Source organism: Myotis myotis, unplaced genomic scaffold, assembly GCF_014108235.1.
Source record: "Myotis myotis isolate mMyoMyo1 unplaced genomic scaffold, mMyoMyo1.p scaffold_m19_p_3, whole genome shotgun sequence".
Lineage (NCBI taxonomy): Eukaryota > Metazoa > Chordata > Mammalia > Chiroptera > Vespertilionidae > Myotis > Myotis myotis.
In genome coordinates this window covers 183,359,100-183,378,217 of record NW_023416335.1, presented here as the reverse complement: position 1 = coordinate 183,378,217, position 19,118 = coordinate 183,359,100, and the positions used below count along the sequence as shown (strand labels likewise).

General features: G+C 41.7%; 1 pseudogene; it reads right to left on the bottom strand.

Annotated features, from left to right (window-relative positions):
* Positions 1–2,142: 2,142 nt before the first annotated feature.
* LOC118651894 lies at positions 2,143–2,666 on the bottom strand (annotated as a pseudogene).
* Positions 2,667–19,118: the final 16,452 nt, after the last annotated feature.

The following is a 19,118-nucleotide window of genomic DNA, read 5'->3' as shown; positions in this document are numbered from 1 at the left end:
GAAATATATGTCATACTACTTGCCAAGTGTTATTTCTTGTCTGTTTAACCATATCAATTCATTTTAAAATGAAAGTAAACTGTTAGAAAGCATTTTATTAGGCATATTTTCCGGGAGTGAAAATATATTATCAAAATTCAGATCACCAAAGTCAACCAAATTAAAGAAGTGCTTATTGAGTGCCCACTATGTGCCAGGCATGATGCTAGGTATTGGGAAATAAAAAGAAACTTTATTTTTTTCTGAACACATGGAGCTTAGTCTTAAGTAGGAGAGACAGGTATTGAAACAGCAAGGTACATAGACACATTACATTGGTAAGTGCTATGCCATAACACGGGGATGCCCTGGCCAGTGTGGCGCAGTTGGTTGAGTATTGTCCCATGTACTGAAATGTCACTAGTTTGGTTCTTGGTCAGGGCACATGCCCAGGTTGTGGGCTTGATCGCTGGTCAGGGCTCTCTCACATTGATGTTTCTCTCCCTCTCTCCCTCTCTCTCTCTAAAAGCAATAGAACATATTAAAAAATAACATGGGGCTGTGATGACATCTGGACATTCATGGAAGGCTTCCCATAGCAGTGGCATTAAAGCTGAGACCTAGAAAATGAGTAGTTGTTAGCTAGGTAAAGACAAATGGCAAGAGTCCTTAAGGAGCCCTGACCGGTTTGGCTCAGTGGATAGAGCGCCGGCCTGCGGACTCAGGGGTCCCGGGTTCGATTCCGGCCAGGGGCATGTACCTTGGTTGCGGGCACATACTCAGTGGGGAGTGTGCAGGAGGCAGCTGATTGATGTTTCTCTCTCATTGATGTTTCTAACTCTCTATCCCTCTCCCTTCCTCTCTGTGAAAAAAAAAAAAAAAAAAAAAAAAAAGAGTCCTCAAGGATGGCCTCTTCAAAATCCTGTGGTAAAGGGAGCAGCACAGAAAATGGGACTGGGTGGGGGGTTTGTGGAGGGGTACACAGTAGAAAATAGGCTGAAGAATCAGGGGCTTAGACCATATTATGTGTGTAGACCATGTGAAAATTCTTGGCCTCTATTTTAAGGACCATGAGATGCTACAAAGGGGTTTTAAAAACAGGTGCTAGAGTGGAATGATGCCATCATATCTCTGCTTTGGAAATACTACTCTGGCTGCAGTGTGGAGGCTGAATTAAAGAGGGCAAGAGGTTAGGTGGTAAAGCAGTTGTGAGGCTCCTGAAGAAATCACAGTGAGGAAGAAGGTTAATACTTACTTGGCAGGGGAGATAATTGATCCCGAGAGAGGAGGTCAGCTGAGACTATGATGTGGATGTGCTGTGTGGTTTGGTTTAACATGAATTCACAGTACTCTGATAGCAGAGTCTTATCTATGCCTCCACCAGCACACACAGGTGAAGCTGGTGGCTTGTAAGATGTTTAAGAACCTGTTCTTCAGAGTCAAGTCTTGGTTGTCTTCTCTTGCTCTACATCAGGAAGACAAATGGGTTTTTAATTCAAGTGCCAACTCTGGTTGATTGGTAGTGGATGTGGGGAGAAGAATATAGAGGTTTCTGAAGTCACATTTGGGCTTAGCATGAAAGAATGCTCCTATGGCTTTGTGATGCCTTCCCTGAGCACAGAGCTGAGTAGAGTAGCTCAAACTTATTGTGTCTCAAAATTGACTGCATTATATTCCTTTGTCAAAATGATTATTTCTTTAGTGTTAACCTATTTTAGTCAACAGTGTCACCATTATTCCCAGTTCCTAAGCTAGAAACATAAGCTTCATCCTTGTCTCTTTGTCTTACCTTTCTCCCTTGGGCTCTTTGGTATGTACTTATGTATCATTAACTGAGGGTATATGCAATCATCAGAGAATAACAGTGAATAATTCACAGCATCCATTTATTAGAGCAAGTGGCTTTTGGAATTCAGGCTTTGGCAGGTCTTTGCAGCTACATACTCACAACAGCTCCACATGCACACTGTTGTTCAATCACACCAACCTACCTTTACCTTGCTGTTTTTTTTTTCCTCCCCTGCAAAACACTTTATTGTTTCTATTTGGTCCAAAGCATGGGAGAGGGCTCCAGGGTGGTTAAAAGGATGCCTCGTGGTTTCAGGGAGAGAGTCAGGTAAAAGCCAGGCACCAGGGAAATGCAGAGGGGCCCCTCAAAGGCTCCTAGTCATGCTTGAGGGTGAGCCTGTCAAAGAGATATTTGCTCAGCCCATTCTGGGGGTCGGCCAGCCTACGGAGGTGAGTCAGGGGGCCGCTAATCTTCTTGGTGAGTTTCACCTCCTCTCCCAGGAAGTGGTTCTCCAGGAAGTCACAGAGATGAGGGCCTGAGTGGGTAGGACCTACGGCCTGCTGCTCCAAAAGGGCCTGGTTCAGGTTCCTCTCCAAGGCCAGGGCGGCTTCCATGGCATCCTGAGTTTTACCCCACGCATCTCGAGAAGGCTTCAGCATGTCCTGGAAGAGAACATGGCCACGTGCTGGTTTTGCACCTTTAAGAGACACTGCATCCCCTCACCCTTCTCCTCCACCAACTCCCAGAAGTGGCGCACACCCTCCAGAGCCACATCATCAAGGTCCAAATAGAAGCCCGGAGACAGGTAGGTGTAGGAGGCCCACAGATGCAGGCTGACCAGGTGGTAGACAGCAACCTCCACCTCGGTGGAATAATTCTGATGAATTTGGGAGCTCATGGTTGTTTGGCAATAAGAAGTCAAGCTAAAAAAAGAAAAAAACACCCCAAAACCAAAAAAAACGGTGTTGGCTGGACTCTGAGACTGAGGATGGATGAGGTGGTTCTGAAAGTGGTGACAGGAAATGAAGTTGGAGGGTGGTCAGAGGCCGGAAGAAAGGGTGTCTCTGGGTCTGTTCCACCCAAACACTGTTGAAGCAAGAGACAGATCTGGGAACCATCCAAGGCCCTGCCTAGCTTGTTGTTTTGATACAGTTTTCTAAGAAAAATTGCTGGTTATGTTCTCTGGGCTTGGACTTCTCTTCACCCTAGCTAAAACCTCTCACTCTTAAACATCTGGCTCATGTGCCCTTTATTCTCAAAGCAATTTTCTTCTAACCCAGGGTGTGATTCATATACTCTCTGACCTCCATCTAAATGCCTTTGCGGGGCTCTCATAATGTCTTTTGCCTTCTTGATTATAATATTTATCAGTGTATCATAATGTTTGATTGTCTTGACTAGCCTATAAACTAGACTGGGCTCTTTGAGGACAGGGTCAGTGTTAATTCCTACAGTATCTCTGGTACCTGCACTACAAAGTAGCATTCAGTACCTATTTGTTGACTTGATGATGACATGGAACCACACTCCTGGAAGGGACCTGCTTTGTTTATTGTAGAAAGTCTGTATCACCAGGAGTGCTTTCTCCACAGTGGCAATCACTCTGTGGACTCTCGTGATCAGGAAACAGTCTACAGAGAGTATATGTATCTGTGGAACATGTGGTTACTGAGGGTCAGTACACGTTATTGATTGTGCCACAGGGCAGCTCGATGAGCGTTGCAAACACAATTTACATATTCTCAGTTCTGTATACTGCAGGTGAAATATATTTTACATTCATGTAAGTGGCTAGTTATTGAGATGTAGTTGATTATTAAAACAATGAGTTCTTGTTCAATCCATGTTGATGATGCAGAAGGAAAACACAGCTAAAAATATAAAAGCTCTAAAAAACTCAGTCCTCTCCCCCACCCCGCCAGGAAAAAAAACAAAAAAAAAACAATGAGCTCGAACAGCTAGAAGAATACTTTGCCAGGATATACTAGTATATTTGTCAATATTTGAGTAATATTGGTCCATGGTTGCTTTACTTGGGATATTAACATCTCTCAAATTCTAGAGGAGGAACATTTCTTTATACTAGATATTTTGAACGCATTCTCCTTCTTTCCTCTTCTTCCCCACAGCTTCAATCACACACTTAGAAATCTGCAATATAGAGTGTCAAGTAATTTCAAGGACCCAGGATGGAAAATAGAGAGGCAATATAATAAGTAATATGGTAAATCATATAAAGCCTAGGCCTCGATGACACTAACTGTGTGACCTTGGAGAAGTTACTTAACCTTTATGTACCTCATTTGTAAAATAGGGTTATAAAGATACAGCTTAGTGTTATAGGAGTAAATGAGATAATACTTACAAACTCCTTAGAGAAATGCTTAGCATGTCATAAGCAGTCAGTTATATTTCCCCCTCCTTATAGTTTTGAGATAAAATATAAGTATTAATGCTTTTTCTAGGAATAATTCTAAATTTTCATTTCCCCCCTATTGTAATGCAGAAATCATACTTTCCTATATTCACATTCGTAACATAAAGAATTGGTGTCAAGATCCCCCACTTGTGCTTTGATTAATGCCTCTTAGTTTTTTAATCTCTACCTCAATTCTAGGATTCAAATGTTAGCTCTCATTGAAGAAATAGAGTGTCTATGGCCACTGGAGGAGTGAACCTTTTTGTTAGTATCCTGATTAATTTCTACGTCACAGGCATTTTTTTCTAGGTTGAACTCTACCAATTTGAACTTATAGCAAATCAAACAGGAAAACAGGTTTGTCAATCTGCAGGAGCTTTTGACCAAATATCCATTAACTAATGATTGTATTAAATAAATGTAACATAAAAAACCAGAGTGAGTTCTTACAACCCCACACATACTCTTGATGTGATATGAGATGCCATGGACTTGAGCTTCTACAGTATCTCATATGTGAATAGAGGCTATTCAAGGGCTTGAGAATAATTTGTTTTCTTAATTTTATGACTTCTTTCCATTTTATTTTATTTTATTTTTTTTTAAAATATATTTTATTGATTTTTCACAGAGAGGAAGGGAGAGAGATAGAAAGTTAGAAACATCGATGAGAGAGAAACATCGATCAGCTGCCTCCTGCACATCTCCCACTGGGGATGTGCCCGCAACCCAGGTACATGCCCTTGACCGGAATCGAACCTGGGACCTTTCAGTCCGCAGGCCGACGCTCTATCCACTGAGCCAAACTGGTTTCGGCTCCATTTTATTTATATCACATTTTGCTCAGTAATGTTGCCCTTCATATATTGTATGAAAGCAAATTTCAACTGTCTTGATGAATTATGATAAAGAATACAAATTAGAATATATGTATGTTTGTGCATATGCATACCCATAGTTGGTAAAAACTATCACCCCTGGTGACATCTTTGTATGTAGATAAAAACACTAAACTGCTTTTAAGTTTTTAAAAATATACTATACAAAAATAAGTCACTGGAGGTAGTGTTCCAGAAAGAACCAATCAGATGTCAGATAGAACGGTAGAATCTATCTAATAATAGACAAACATGGTAATTGACCGTACCTTCGCCACGCCTCCCATTGGCTAATCAGCACGCTATGCAAATTAACCTACAACAAAGGTGGCGGTTAATTTGCATATACCGGCTGGGAGTGAAGACTGAAGACAACGTGGAAGCAAAGCGCTACAGAAGGGAGCAGAGTAGAGGCCGTGGAGACAGGAATGAAGCCAAGGCTGCGGAGGCCAGAAGCGGGAGGAGAAACCCAGCCGCAGTGGCTGAGAGCGGGAGAAAATAACCCAGCTGCTTCGGCTGGGAGCGGGAGAAAAACCTACCTCAGCGGGTTTCGCTCCCTTCTCTGCTTTGCTCCAGCCACAGGAAGCCCTATTCTTGCAGGAATCTTCTTGCAACGGGCCTCTAGTCTATAATAATGATAGACTCACTGAACAAGCACTTGAACAGGGTAAGTCTATTAGGGAAATGTAGTATAATTTACCTATGAGATTTTATTTTGGAATGAAATTACCAGCTCTATTAGGAGGTAAAAGGGAATGTTTAAATACTTCACTAAGACTTTCAAAACTATCTGAAAATATTTCAGAACATAGCGATCAAAAGAGTAACTGTAGCACTGGAAAGAGGTTTTATAATGCAAAGAACTGGCTCAGAGGTAGAAAATAAATAGGGAGAAACAGATACTTCTTCAGGTGAAGGAAATTCCTGGTGTTGTGTGCTAAGATTTGGAGGAAGTGAATGAAAGGTGTAGATACCCAGAAACAAAGAAATATAGTCCGTTTCCAGAAGCTGACTTGGAGGTTGGTTGAGCTAGGTGTTTCATTGCTGGAGAAGTGGGACAGCAGGCTGCTCACAAAGCAAGCAACTACTCACCCATTGTCTGTATTCCTGAGGGGCAGGGAGAGAAGCATTCCAAAGGTGTTGCTCTGTGGTCCGTAGGGTGGCTTGGAGTTAGATATCCATAATGGGAAGGCTCCCTCCACTGTCAGCAGCCATTGGAAGAGTGTCAGTGTTCCAAACAATCAAATCCACCATAGCTTAACTATGCATGAAAGAGACTTATCTATAATAATTAAAGCGTAATATGCTAATTAGACCAGACATCCTTCCGGATGTCCTTCTGAACAACCTTCCAGATGAAGCCAGGGTTTTGAGGGAAGCCCAGGTCCTGGGTGCCTGCCAGTGGCCAGAGGGAAGCCCGATTCCTGGGTGCCAGAGGGAAGCCTGGGTCCCGGGTGCCTGCTGGTGGCTGGAGGGAAGCCTGGGTCCCAGGTGCCAGAGGGAAGCCAGTGCTGGCAGCTGGGGGAAGGAAAGTCTACTCTTGCACAAATTTTGTGCATCGGGCCTCTAGTTAAAATATATTTGGCCCATCAAAGACTCTGCAGTAGACTTAGGGTGGCTGACTCAGCCACTGAACAACCAGAAATCAGTGTTGTCCCTACTAAATGCAGACATTATTGCATTTTGTTCTGGACATTGCAACTTCACTGGTGGTGCTGATCTGGACCCCAGAAGTTTTAGGATGTCTGACCCTGAAAAGCCAGAAACCTTTACTGCCACATTTCCTGAAAGAAGAATTATGTCTGCATCTGCTTTCTCATGTCACCAGTATCCCAGAGTGAAGTCCTGTGTGGATGCATCATGCATTGCATGCTTTTACCCAGTTGCAAGCAAGATTGGAATTCTGGCTTCTGTGTTGAAGAGACTGGACTCAGAATGTACAAAAATGTTCTGGCAAAAGATGAGCGTTCAAAAGATTTTGGGTTGCCACAGGCATGACAGATATTGAGCAGACCCCCAAAAATAGTAGGTAGAAGGCATAAGGGGGAGCGGTATTACAAGCTTTGCACACCAGTCATTTGATTAATGCTGTTTTGTACTGCTTAAATATACTACTAAAATACTGTAATATTAATATGTGAGTGCTGAGCCCTGGCCAGTTGTTCAGTGATTAGAGCAACAGCCTGCAGACTGAAGGGTGGAGGTTCGATTTCTGGTCAAGGGTCAAGGGCATGTACCTTGGTTGCAGGTTCCCCAGCCTCAGTACCGGTAAGTGTGGGAGGCAAGCAATCAATGTGTCTCTCTCACATCAATGTTTCTTTCTCTCTCTCCACCCTTATACCTCCTACTCTCTCTAGAAATCAATGGAAAAAATATCCTCGGATGAGGATTAAAAAAAAAAAAAGAGTACAGAGAGTGGAATATAATCCAAGACTAGAAAAATGGTTGGACTACTAATTTGATCTTTAAATCCCAATATGTAAGAATGAAAGACCACATGAAGGTCATTAAAAGATGACTATGAACAAATTTTACAGTAGTCAACTTGACCTTATTTAGATAAACTTGACAGTTTTCTCCTTTGCTCTTTATTGAACCATGTACACAATGCTACCATAGCAATTATAACACTTTATTGCATATAGTCCCTCACTTATCTGTCTCTAGTCTGTTTTATTTAAGGTCTTTTACCAGCACATGATAAAATATTAAAATATTTGCTGAATAAAGTAATGGTATCAAAGGGCAAAGAGGGATGTCTGGGGTATGCTCATAACTTTTTGGAGACAGAATCATGAGCAATGTTCTTCCCAAACATACCTTTTGGTATCATACAGTTGGTGAGAGAATATACACAGGCCAGCGAATTGTCTATGGATAGGAGCCAGGCTAAGTGAAGGGAAATGTACTGTATGATAGGATTTAGGTGCAGGAGAGGTTGGCATCTCTAGACTGGTCAAGAGAAAGACTCATTCCTTAGTTTTGTTTTGCATTTGGATTGAGTGTCTGGTGAAATAGTTATTTATGTAATGCGAGGGTAAAGTTGACATGATCACCTCAATTAATCTCTTCTAGACAATTTTGTTTGTGCCATTTCTAAGAATGCAGTTGAACACTTTACACAGGACATTTTTAAATTTGAACTAAAAGACATTTGATGGGATGCAGAGTACATTATGCATTCTAATGTGCAGCCCACAAAAACACTGGACTACCTGTGATCACCCCTTCAGGAAGTGATGGAGGTATTTATTTTAATATAGCATATTGAGACATACTATAAAGACATCCTTTTGACTAAAGAAAGCATTCTGCTTCTATGTCTTTGTAACAACTGATGAGAATATTCCTCTAGAATAGAGTATTATAGGATAGATTATTGTGATTTTATTAAAAACACTTGTGGAAAAAACCAAGATGGCGGCATAGGTTAACGCCGGAGATCGCTGCCTCAAACAACCACTTCAGAGATATAACTAAAGGACAGAACGGACATCACCCAGAACCACGGGAAGGCTGGCTGAGTGGAAATTCTACAACTAGGAGGAAAGAGAATATCATACCCAGACTCAGAGGAGGCGCAGTGCTGAAGTGAAATACTCAGGTGCGGAGTGTGCGCGCGGAGCGGGCTGGCGGCGGAGGGCGCGGTTGTTGTTTTCAATCGGGAGGGAGTTTCAGACTCTGAGCTCCAGATCCGGGCGAGTCTCTGGGGACCAAGACTCAAACGGGAGAAACGGGACTGTCTGGCTTCGGTCGGAACTCGAAGGCAGCTTTCTCTCCGAGGTTTGCAGCCATTGCTGGGGCTCTGAGAGGCAGAGCCCCTGGGGAAGGAACTGAGAGTCGCCATAACTGCTTGTTCCGCCCGCCCTGTAGCCCTGTAGATCCCCGGGGCCCCGCCCCACCCAAGCCCTGCACAGAACCATTTGCCGGATAGCCTCAGGCAAACGCTAGATTAGCACTGCCCTAGAGATCCAGCACAGAAGCCCTCCCACTGTAGACACAGCAGACTCTCATAGCCAGTTAGCCTGGAGGTCAAATCACCCCGGTATTGCCGACATCAATCAAGGCTTAAAGGCAACAAGACTGCGGACAAAGACCACTAGGGGGTGCACCAAGAAAGCATAAAAAATGCGGAGACAAAGAAACAGGACAAAACTGTCAATGGAGGATATTGAGTTCAGAACCACACTTTTAAGGTCTCTTAAGAACTGTCTAGAAGCTGCCGATAAACTTAGTAAGGCCCTCGAAAAGACTGGTGAGACCGCCGATAAATGTAGTGAGATCCTCAAGAAATCTAATGAGACCCTCGATGTTGTGATAAAGAACCAACTAGAAATTAAGCATACACTGACTGAAATAAAGAATATTATACAGACACCCAACAGCAGACCAGAGGAGCGCAAGAATCAAGTCAAAGATTCGAAATGCGAAGAAGCAAAAAACACCCAACTGGAAAAGCAAAATGAAAAAAGAATCCGAAAATATGAAGATAGTGTAAGGAGCCTCTGGGACAGCTTCAAGCGCACCAACATCAGAATTATAGGGGTGCCAGAGAATGAGAGAGAGCAAGATATTGAAAACCTATTTAAAGAAATAATGACAGAAAACTTCCCCCACCTGGTGAAAGAAATAGACCTACAGGTCCAGGAAGCGCAGAGAACCCCAAACAAAAGGAATCCAAAGAGGACCACACCAAGACATATCATAATTAAAATGCCAAGAGCAAAAGACAAAGAGAGAATCTTAAAAGCAGCAAGAGAAAGAAACCCAGTTACCTACAAGGGAATACCCATACGACTGTCAGCTGATTTCTCAACAGAAACTTTGCAGGCCAGAAGGGAATGGCAAGAAATATTCAAAGTGATGAATACCAAGAACCTACAACCAAGATTGCTTTATCCAGCAAAGCTATCATTCAGAATGGAAGGTCAGATAAAGAGCTTCACAGATAAGGAAAAGCTAAAGGAGTTCATCACCACCAAACCAGTATTATATGAAATGCTGAAAGGTATCCTTTAAGAAGAGGAAGAAGAAAAAAAAAGGTAAAGATACAAATTATGAACAACAAATATGCATCTATCAACAAGTGAATCTAAGAATCAAGTGAATAAATAATCTGGTGATCATAATAGAATCAGGGACATAGAAAGGGAATGGACTGACTATTCTTGGGGGGGAAAGGGGTGTGGGAGATGCGGGAAGAGACTGGACAAAAATCGTGCACCTATGCAAGAGGACAGTGGGTGGGGAGTGAGGGCGGAGGGTGGGGCGGGAGCTGGGAGGAGGGGAGTTATGGGGGGAAAAAAAGAGGAACAAATGTAATAATCTGAACAATAAAGATTTAATTAAAAAAAATAAATAAATAAAATAAAAAAATAAAAAGAGTAAAAAAAAAAAAAAAAAACACTTGTTACCTAAATGCATAAAAACTATCTCTTGCCAGAGATTACACAAATCTCAAACAGAATTGTATTTATATTTAACCCATGTAGTGGAATATAATTGATCACAGGATCGATGCTAAGAGATGTCAAAGAAAAGCTACTGACTTTTAAGGCCACAGTTGAATGTACTGCTCAGGATGTTTCATGAGTCTTTTATGTAGAAATTAGAATCATGCTCAATTCCTTTCTGAGTGCAGTTCCAGGAAAAAAACTATAAATAATTTAATGTGTTTTCCGTTGATAGAAAATGGAACTTACTACTCCATTTTTGCCGTAACTTCCAGAAAGTTAAAAGTCAGGTGAATTGCTCAACTGCTAATCCCCGGTCAACGGAAGTTCCCAAAAGCACTGTAGCCACTGACCTTCCCAAGCATAAGTCCTGGTTTATTCTTAGTTCCAAAACTGTTTAAACTTAAAATTCTTTGACTAGCTTTTTGGCTACATATATTTTTATTTTTACCACATTGATGCATTATCTTGTATTCTTTTTACGTTGTTTCAATCTGCAATCCTACTTTCTGGACTCAGGTTAGAATCGAGTTGTAGTCTTGACTGCTACTAACTGTGGGAACTTGATAAAGCTTAACTTTTCATGCCCTCTGTCTTTTCATCTACATATTCTCAAATATATTTTGCTGCTGATGTCAGTTTGATATGTTCAGAAAGTAAATTTGATTCTGTCACTCTATCGTTTTCACTCTCTACTGGCATCCCTTGATCTAGAGAGAAATGCCTACTTGGGCACCTGTCCCTTGTCATTTCTTGGGACGTGTGGCAGTGCCAGCAATTTGGCTGATCGATGAATTCCATCACAGAGCATGTGGTTCTAGCAGACACCAGTATTGTGTTTCATTGGGCTACGCCCACTTATAGTTTATGGCTTAGTGCTTACTAGTATTTATTGACAAGGTCCACTGGGTTTTTAGTCTTACAGTTAACATTACACAAGTGAAGAAACCCTGCAGCTAAGAAAATCTTCCAACTAAGAAAAATGGAGTGGATGATCTCAAGGGATTTGTAAAATGGTCTGGCTATCTCAGAGGGTGTCTTGAAAAACAAATAATATATGGGAAAATATTTTCTGGTGGCGTGTAACACAAATATAAATTACTCTTGGTCTGAATTTGACCGCTGTAGTTGATCTGTGGTGGTTTTCAATGTTGAGTAAGTATGAAGAGGGGCATGTTTTACATGCACGAATTTCCTCCCTGTTGTCTATTGTCATTAACTTGGTGTAAACGCACGATTGGTTTCCTGCATTCCTGTGGATGTGGGTTTCCAAGCTCTGTCATTATATGTTGGCAAGATTGGTGGAGGTATGCAAACGGACCTAAAGACCTTCTCAGAGCACCAGAAACAGGGTGTGAGCGTCCGACAACTGCATTCTTACATCCTGGTACTGCCGGTGAAAACGGTGTGAAGATAGGTCCCCAGTACGAACCAAAATGACAGTTTGATCATGAAATGGTTCTGATTTAAAATATAAACTGTGAGTAACCTGCAATGTGGCTTACTCACATTCATTCACATTCATACACAGGGAAATAACACAAGTAATATCTTTCAACAACAACAGAAAAGACCCTGTAAGTATATTGGTTTTTTCCCATATAGATTTTGTCTACCTCTTTGCCTAAATTCATTTAAAGTATACTAGTTACTTGAATGAATATTTTAATAATTGGCTTTTCCAAACAACCTCTTAGAGTGCATCCTGAGAAAATGAAAGACCTTTAATGCCAAGAATCAGTGAGTTCTGAGACTACTTTTGCAGTATAGATAAGGCGGAGAATTAATAGGGATGCCAAGGACCCTTAAGAACTGTGCTAGTTTATCTCTTGGCATCTTGGTAATATTGAATCTCATCTGTTTAGAATGATTGTTTTCTTTCAGTTAAATGTGTTCTGCATAGGAAATTTCATGTACTTTTTGAATCAAAAGTATTCCAGTTGCCACCTACACCTCCTTGGATGATTTCAGGATTGTGCTAAACAGTTATCCAACATTTCAGACAATGGGGTAAATTATCCTGGGATCATCTTAGACGTCCTGAACTAAGGAATTGATTGGAATTTTTTTTGTTTTTATGTGAAAAATTCTTTGAGCAGCAGCTGCTCCATTGCTATAAGGAGCTCTCTTTTCTGCAGGGGCTTTTGGGGGCTGTTTAAGAATAAGAGTGTACTTGGTGGCTCAGATATTCATATCATAGCACCTCATAAAGGAGAGAGTCAGTAAGTGCCTCCGTCTGGACTTCATCTGCTCGCTGACGTCAGTGTGGAGGCGTGAAGTGATGATTATATCTGATATATGACTTCAAATGAACTGTGTCTCTTTCTTCCTTAATTGAACTCTGTTAATATCGCTACCCGTTAGTTGCTGCTGTCAAACTGGGGAAACTTTTAACGACTGACACTTCTCCTACCGTATAAACCTTCCCAATGTGCTAGCTTCCTCAGAGCTTTTGAAGAAGACACTATCTGCTTGCTCTTGGACCTGATAGATTTATTGCTTTTTGGTACCATGCGTATTGTATGGTATATTAAAATAAGGCACTTGGTGAATTCAGAGACTAATACTTTGGTATATTCACGTTTTGTGCATTTTGGACAAATGATTTTTATATTAAGGCTCTGTATTTCAAGTTACCGAAGAACTCAGAGTTTTCATGAGGCAGGGAATTGACTCAAGTTTTAGAAGCTATTTGTGGAGTGACGATTTTATTCAATAGTTAGAAAAACGCCATTAGACAACTTAGTCCAGCAGATGGCGCTCTTACCTTTGTGCTTATATTAAAGACGGGTCTGGTGGTGACTTAACTAGATCTCAGAAACTGTTGAGGGTTGCATTTCCCAATTTTTATTCGAACACAGTTTTATAACAAAATAATACAGTTATTTTTAACATTTTAGAGAAAAATGGATGAATGGACAAAGCCATTTCTATAGATAGTCCAATTATTTGTCAGCACGTGAAATAGTTAAGATCCATATGGATGAAAAATGCACTTCCCGCAAATGTGAGTTCTGTATTGTATCAGTTCTTTTCTTCCTATATTTATAACTCAGAATCTTAATCTGATAAATCCAGCTGGGTAGACAATAGAATGAGAACAATATCCCTCTTTTCCTTTGTTTCTGGGATTTCATAGTATCTTGGAGTCATAGAATTTTGGTGCTGCAAGGAACGTTAGGGATGATCTAGTTGAATATACAAACTTCTAGGTGAGGAAACCATGGCCCACAGGGGTTAAACAACCTGTTCAGTCTGAAGGTAGAAACACCTGCTTTCAGTGAAAATCAGAAGACGGGCCTTACTCTCTTCAGAGCAAAGTTGGCACGATCGCCTCATGCTGTCTGCTTGCACATTGCTCTGCTATTTATTCTCTGACAAGGGATGCCGACCACCGGGCCTGTTGGTGGAGATCGATACTTTTGCCAGCCTTTGTTGGCTTTTGCTTTGCTTCATAAAATTTCTGCTCAAGACTCTAGAAATGCACCTCAGCCACATCTAAGTGTCCAAATCAAGTAAAAAGGTATGGCAGAAACAACCTTTTCCCATGGCAATGACTGCCTTAAAGAGGGCTGCAATATTCGGAATCAAATTTAATTGAACCAAAGAGGGGCCTCCCCAAACCCTAAGGTCCTTCACAAGTTGAAGGTATAACATGGCAAAGCTCTGGGCCAGCCGACTAAGCTCAGCGCCATGAGTAGTCAGCTCATTTGCTGTGGAGATATTCGTGGAGCTGAGGAACATTCTAGGAGTATGGGATTCACAGAGTACCAGGGGCTCCAGTTAGCCTCAGGCCCGGGAGGACTGTGAACACCCTTCCTTCCGCAGTAAGGGGCCTCCAACACTTTCACTATGACACAGCGTTAAAAACATCTCACTTTTTATTCTTCTGAATCAAATTAAATCTGGATCACGGCGTTCACCTGGTTAGTGGAACATCTGAATTCAAGTTGTTTTCTGGAGAACCAACCCCCTTCCTATCTCCATCTTCCACTCAGAGCAGCAAGAAAGCCAAGGGGCCGAGATGAACCAGAAACACTGGGCCAGGGGGGCTCTGTTCTCTGTCCTGGTTGGCAGTTGCGGAGGTGTTTGCTGTGTGGCCCATGTGAAGGGGTTTTGTCATTATCACTCCCCCGCTCCATGGGGCTGCGCCTGGGATCCCACAACTGTGTAGCGATCAGCGTCTCGACAGTCACACAGAAGCTCTGCTGTGTCTTAGGTGCTGCCCGGGACCCGCGTGACAGGTGTCTACTACTCCTGGCCTCCTGCTGTCGCTCAAGGACACCATCCCCAGATGCCATGCCCTGGACATCCAGCTCTCTTCAAGGATTGAGGGGGCAGCAACCTCCATAGAGCTTAATCCACCCCAAAGGATCTGAAACCAAAACTGGTCACTTTGTCCCAGGAAATTCAGAATATAAAGACAGAACATTCTTTTATTCCTTTGGCCAAAGGGTTTTCAGCAAGAAGGATATAACAAATTTTTGCTTCTCAATAATACAGCCCATTTCGTAAGGTTACATTTTATTCTAGCCATAAATTTACTTTTTTCTTTTCTTCTTTCCCCATCACCATTTATCCCCACTATAGCCTCTTCCACCTCCTGCCCTGCAATCATCATACTGTTATACGTGTCCATAGTTCTTTCATTTTTTTTCTTTTTTGCTCAATCCTTCACCCCCACCCTCCCCAAATACCCCCATCCCACACCAGAGCTGTCTGCCTTCACTCTATCTATGAGTCTGCCTCTATTTTCCTTGTTAGTTCAGTTTGTTCATTAAATTCCATATCATATGGTACCTGTCTTTCTCTGACTGGCTTGTTTCACTCAGCATAACATTCTCCAGGCCCATCCATGCTGTCACAAAGGGTAAAATTTTCTCCCTTTTTATGTTCTAGCCATAAATTTTTAAGATGGGTGACAATTTCCGGAGGAGGTGAAAGGAAATTTGGTTTCACAGTGGTGGCTGCTAGTTGTTTATACTAACCAGGTCCCCAGTACTTGCTGGGTGAAAAATAGGTTGCGTTTAATTGGAACAACTGTTAGAATATTAAGATTGGAGAGCGGGGCAGGAAGAGTAGTTGTTTTGCTCAGAGAAATGGCTCTATTCAGCTGAAAAGGAGTACTACTGCTTAATGTTCTATTGCCCATCTTGATATCTTATCTTTTAGAAACCCTTTGCTTCCTATAAGATGAAATTCACACCTACCACAGGGATCCCTGAGAATTCCCTGGGTTAATTTATGGCAAGTGCTTTATTCTAGTCACTGATAATACTAATAAGGGCTGTTAAGACATCATGCACACTACTGAGCCCCCGTTTTTTAAAAAATAGTTTATTGATTTTTAGAGAGATGGGGAGAGAAACATCGATGCGAGAGCGTAGCATCGACTGGCTGCTTCCTGCATCCCCCCAACTGGGATCTGGGATTGAGCCAGCAACCTGGGCATGTGCCCTGAACAGTAATCAACCAAAAACTTTTTGGTGCACAGGTTGACACCCAACCAACTGGCCCCACCAGCCAGGGCCCCACCTCCATTTTTAAGTTGTTGTTGTTGTTGTTGTTGTTGTTCTTCTTCTTCTCCTCCTCCTCCTCCTCCTCCTCCTCCTCCTCCTCCTCCTCCTCCTCCTCCTCCTCCTTCTTCTGTTGTTGCTGTTAATCCTCACCTGAGGATATTTTTCCATTGATTTTTAGAGAGAGTAGAAAGGATGGGTAGAGACAGTGACAGAAATGTCAATGTGAAAGAGACACATCAATTGGTTGCCTTCCGCACATGCCCAGACCAGGGCTAGGGCTGGGGATCAAGTCTGCAACTGAGGTAGGTGCCCTTGACTAGAATTGAACAGGGACCCATCAGTCCATAGGCTGACGCTCTATCCACTTAGCCATATGGCTAGTTCAAGTTTTTCTTGATATTTCTCCTAGATTAGGATCTGAGATAAATGCAAAATATCAGAAAACTTTCCAGCGAAGCAGAGGGAAAATCATTTCTTATATGGTCTCCAACCTCCCCAAGTGTTGGAATGACAGCTGAATTTTGGGGATGTGCTTCGCACCCATCCTGGTGGCTGCATTCAGGTGTGTTGGGTGGTTTCACACCTGCTTGTGGCTGATTGTGTGTTTCTCTTCCCAACACTGTGTTGGGGCCATCATGGTGGAAGCTTGAAATCAGCCACCGTGAGAGGATTTGCAAGGAGGAGAGAAGACTACAAGTGAGAGCTGATTGTTAAACATTTATCAGCACATCACTGCCTAAAAATCACATCCAAAGCAGTTTACTAAATAATTTATTGGAAAGAAATGAGACTTAGCGGTTTTCATTTCAACCTCATATGAAAAGCGTGTCTACAGAGAGAGTTTGGGTGACTCATAAAGGGAGAACTGTTCATTGCTCCTCTCCCCTTCAGCATATATCAATGAAAAGTTTAAAATGCCGCCTCTGTATTTGTTTAGTAAAAGTTAATGCTCTGTGCACCAATGATAACATCTCTTCCGAGTGTCACAGTTTTGCCCTCTAAAAGGAAAAATACATTGCCAACAAGTAAGAAAACCTTCGGAGTCAATGTTTCAAAAAGGAGTATGGAGAGATAATAAGGAGGACCATTCGAATTCTATTGTAGGTAACCTCTGTTTTTAGGAAGAGCTATTTGTACCTTAATGATCATGTTTGTTTGTTTTTTTAAAAACTGGCCCCCCTTCCCCAACTTTGTTAGTTAAATCTAAATTACTTTGACAATGATCACAGATTTTAAAGAATATTGTGCTAAGCATCTAGGGATGCAAGCAGATGAAAAGGAATAATGAACTAATGGCTACAAAGTATTGTGCATTTGAAAAAATTTGTTTTCTCTCAAACTCCACCACCTCCATAAACAACAACAACAACAACAACAAAACTCCTGTGCTTGACTCAATAATGTGATAAGCATCAAGTGTATCTTTATTCTCATTAGAACCATGGTGAAGAGCAAATAAATGTCTTTCGGTATATTGCTGTTATATTTCATAACATGTATTTTTAGTTGAGGATTCTGTTATGTCTCCAGGAAGCTTAGATATCAAATATTATTGTTTGAAAATGAACAACAATAAAAAGACCTCCAGGGGAAGTTACGTACAATGGTAGGAGGTCTTTCCTGAGATGTGGAACCCTCTGTCATTGCTGATGTGGTTGTCTTTGTGGTTGCTGATGTTCACACTTTTGGGGCTATCAGCTATACAGCCATGAACTCACCAAGCAATGCTTGCAAGACCCTCAGGAGTCATCCACATCCTTCTAACTTTAGAACCATGTCATGTTGACTTTATTCAAACATCTCAGGATCCAGGGTTAACTACAGACACATGGATGCCCTGAGTGTCCATTTAGAGGGGGAGATGAGCTCTCCAGATGTGCACCTCTAAACATGTGGCTGGATCACTTCCTCCATCCCTCCAGGGAAGGGGTTTGGTTAGAGAACAAGAAACTTATCATACAGTTCATACTTTATAGTCTTCTCTTCTTATGTTTTCTAACTCTAAAATGGTTACTCAGATGTTACCATTCCCCCCCACCACCACCACCCTATTTCTTATATCTTAGGAGGAGGAGTGAAATTGTGGATGTTTGAGGGTTGGAGAACCTGAGAGTTTGGGTTTTCCTAATAACTTGAGCATGTCAGATCTTAAAGTTCATAGATTTAGGCACACACTTGTAAAGCCAATGTAATCCCTCACATCTAATCTTACTAGCCATAGATAATATAAGAAAAATGTAGCTCGGCCCATGTTGCTTTGTGGTTGAGCATCGACCCATGCACCAAGAGATTGCTGGTTTGATTCCCAGTCAGGGCACATGCCCGGATTTTGGGCTGGATTTCCGGTGGGGGCTGATTGATATTTCCCCTCTCATTGATGTTTCTTTCTTTCCCCCTTTTTTTCTGTAAAAATCAATAAAAGTCTTTAAATTAGAAAAAGGTCAGAATTTTTGACACAAGGACTTGTGGTGAATGCAATTCTAAGACAGTAGACCAAATCCTCTTGAGAGATAAAAAGTTCAATTTAGCCAGGAGGGCTTCCTGATTCCCATTTGTGTTTTAAGTGGTGTGTGTTGGAAGGTTGTTCTATCAATGACTGCCAGAGAGAATCTGTTGATCATCTGACTCCGAAGGTATTCAAAGGAGTGCCTGTAAAGGAGTCAGGAATTAGCTAACTGCGTCTTTAGAATGGGCTAATACACACTTCTTTTGGGACTACATTCATGCCTTTCCCAAAGGGACATTGTCACATAATGTTTACACAAGTACTTCCTATTTGTAACTTTGCCAGAAATGTGTTCTGTGCGATTCTGCTTACATACCCAAGTCTCCTTGAGTTGCCAACATTCAGACATCATTAGTGACCTCACTAATGCCATTTTGATAAAATGTTGACATCATTGCTTCTCTTATATCTTGTTCTTGACGCATATTGGCATCAAGAACTACATTTCCCCACATCCTTCATTTACCACATATTTGCTTGATGGGTGTTATTTTGAGTTATTAGTGTTCTGGACTTTTAATTCCCGTTTGGCTAGAACCCAAATATTTGGTTCACCAGGTCATAAACCTTGCACC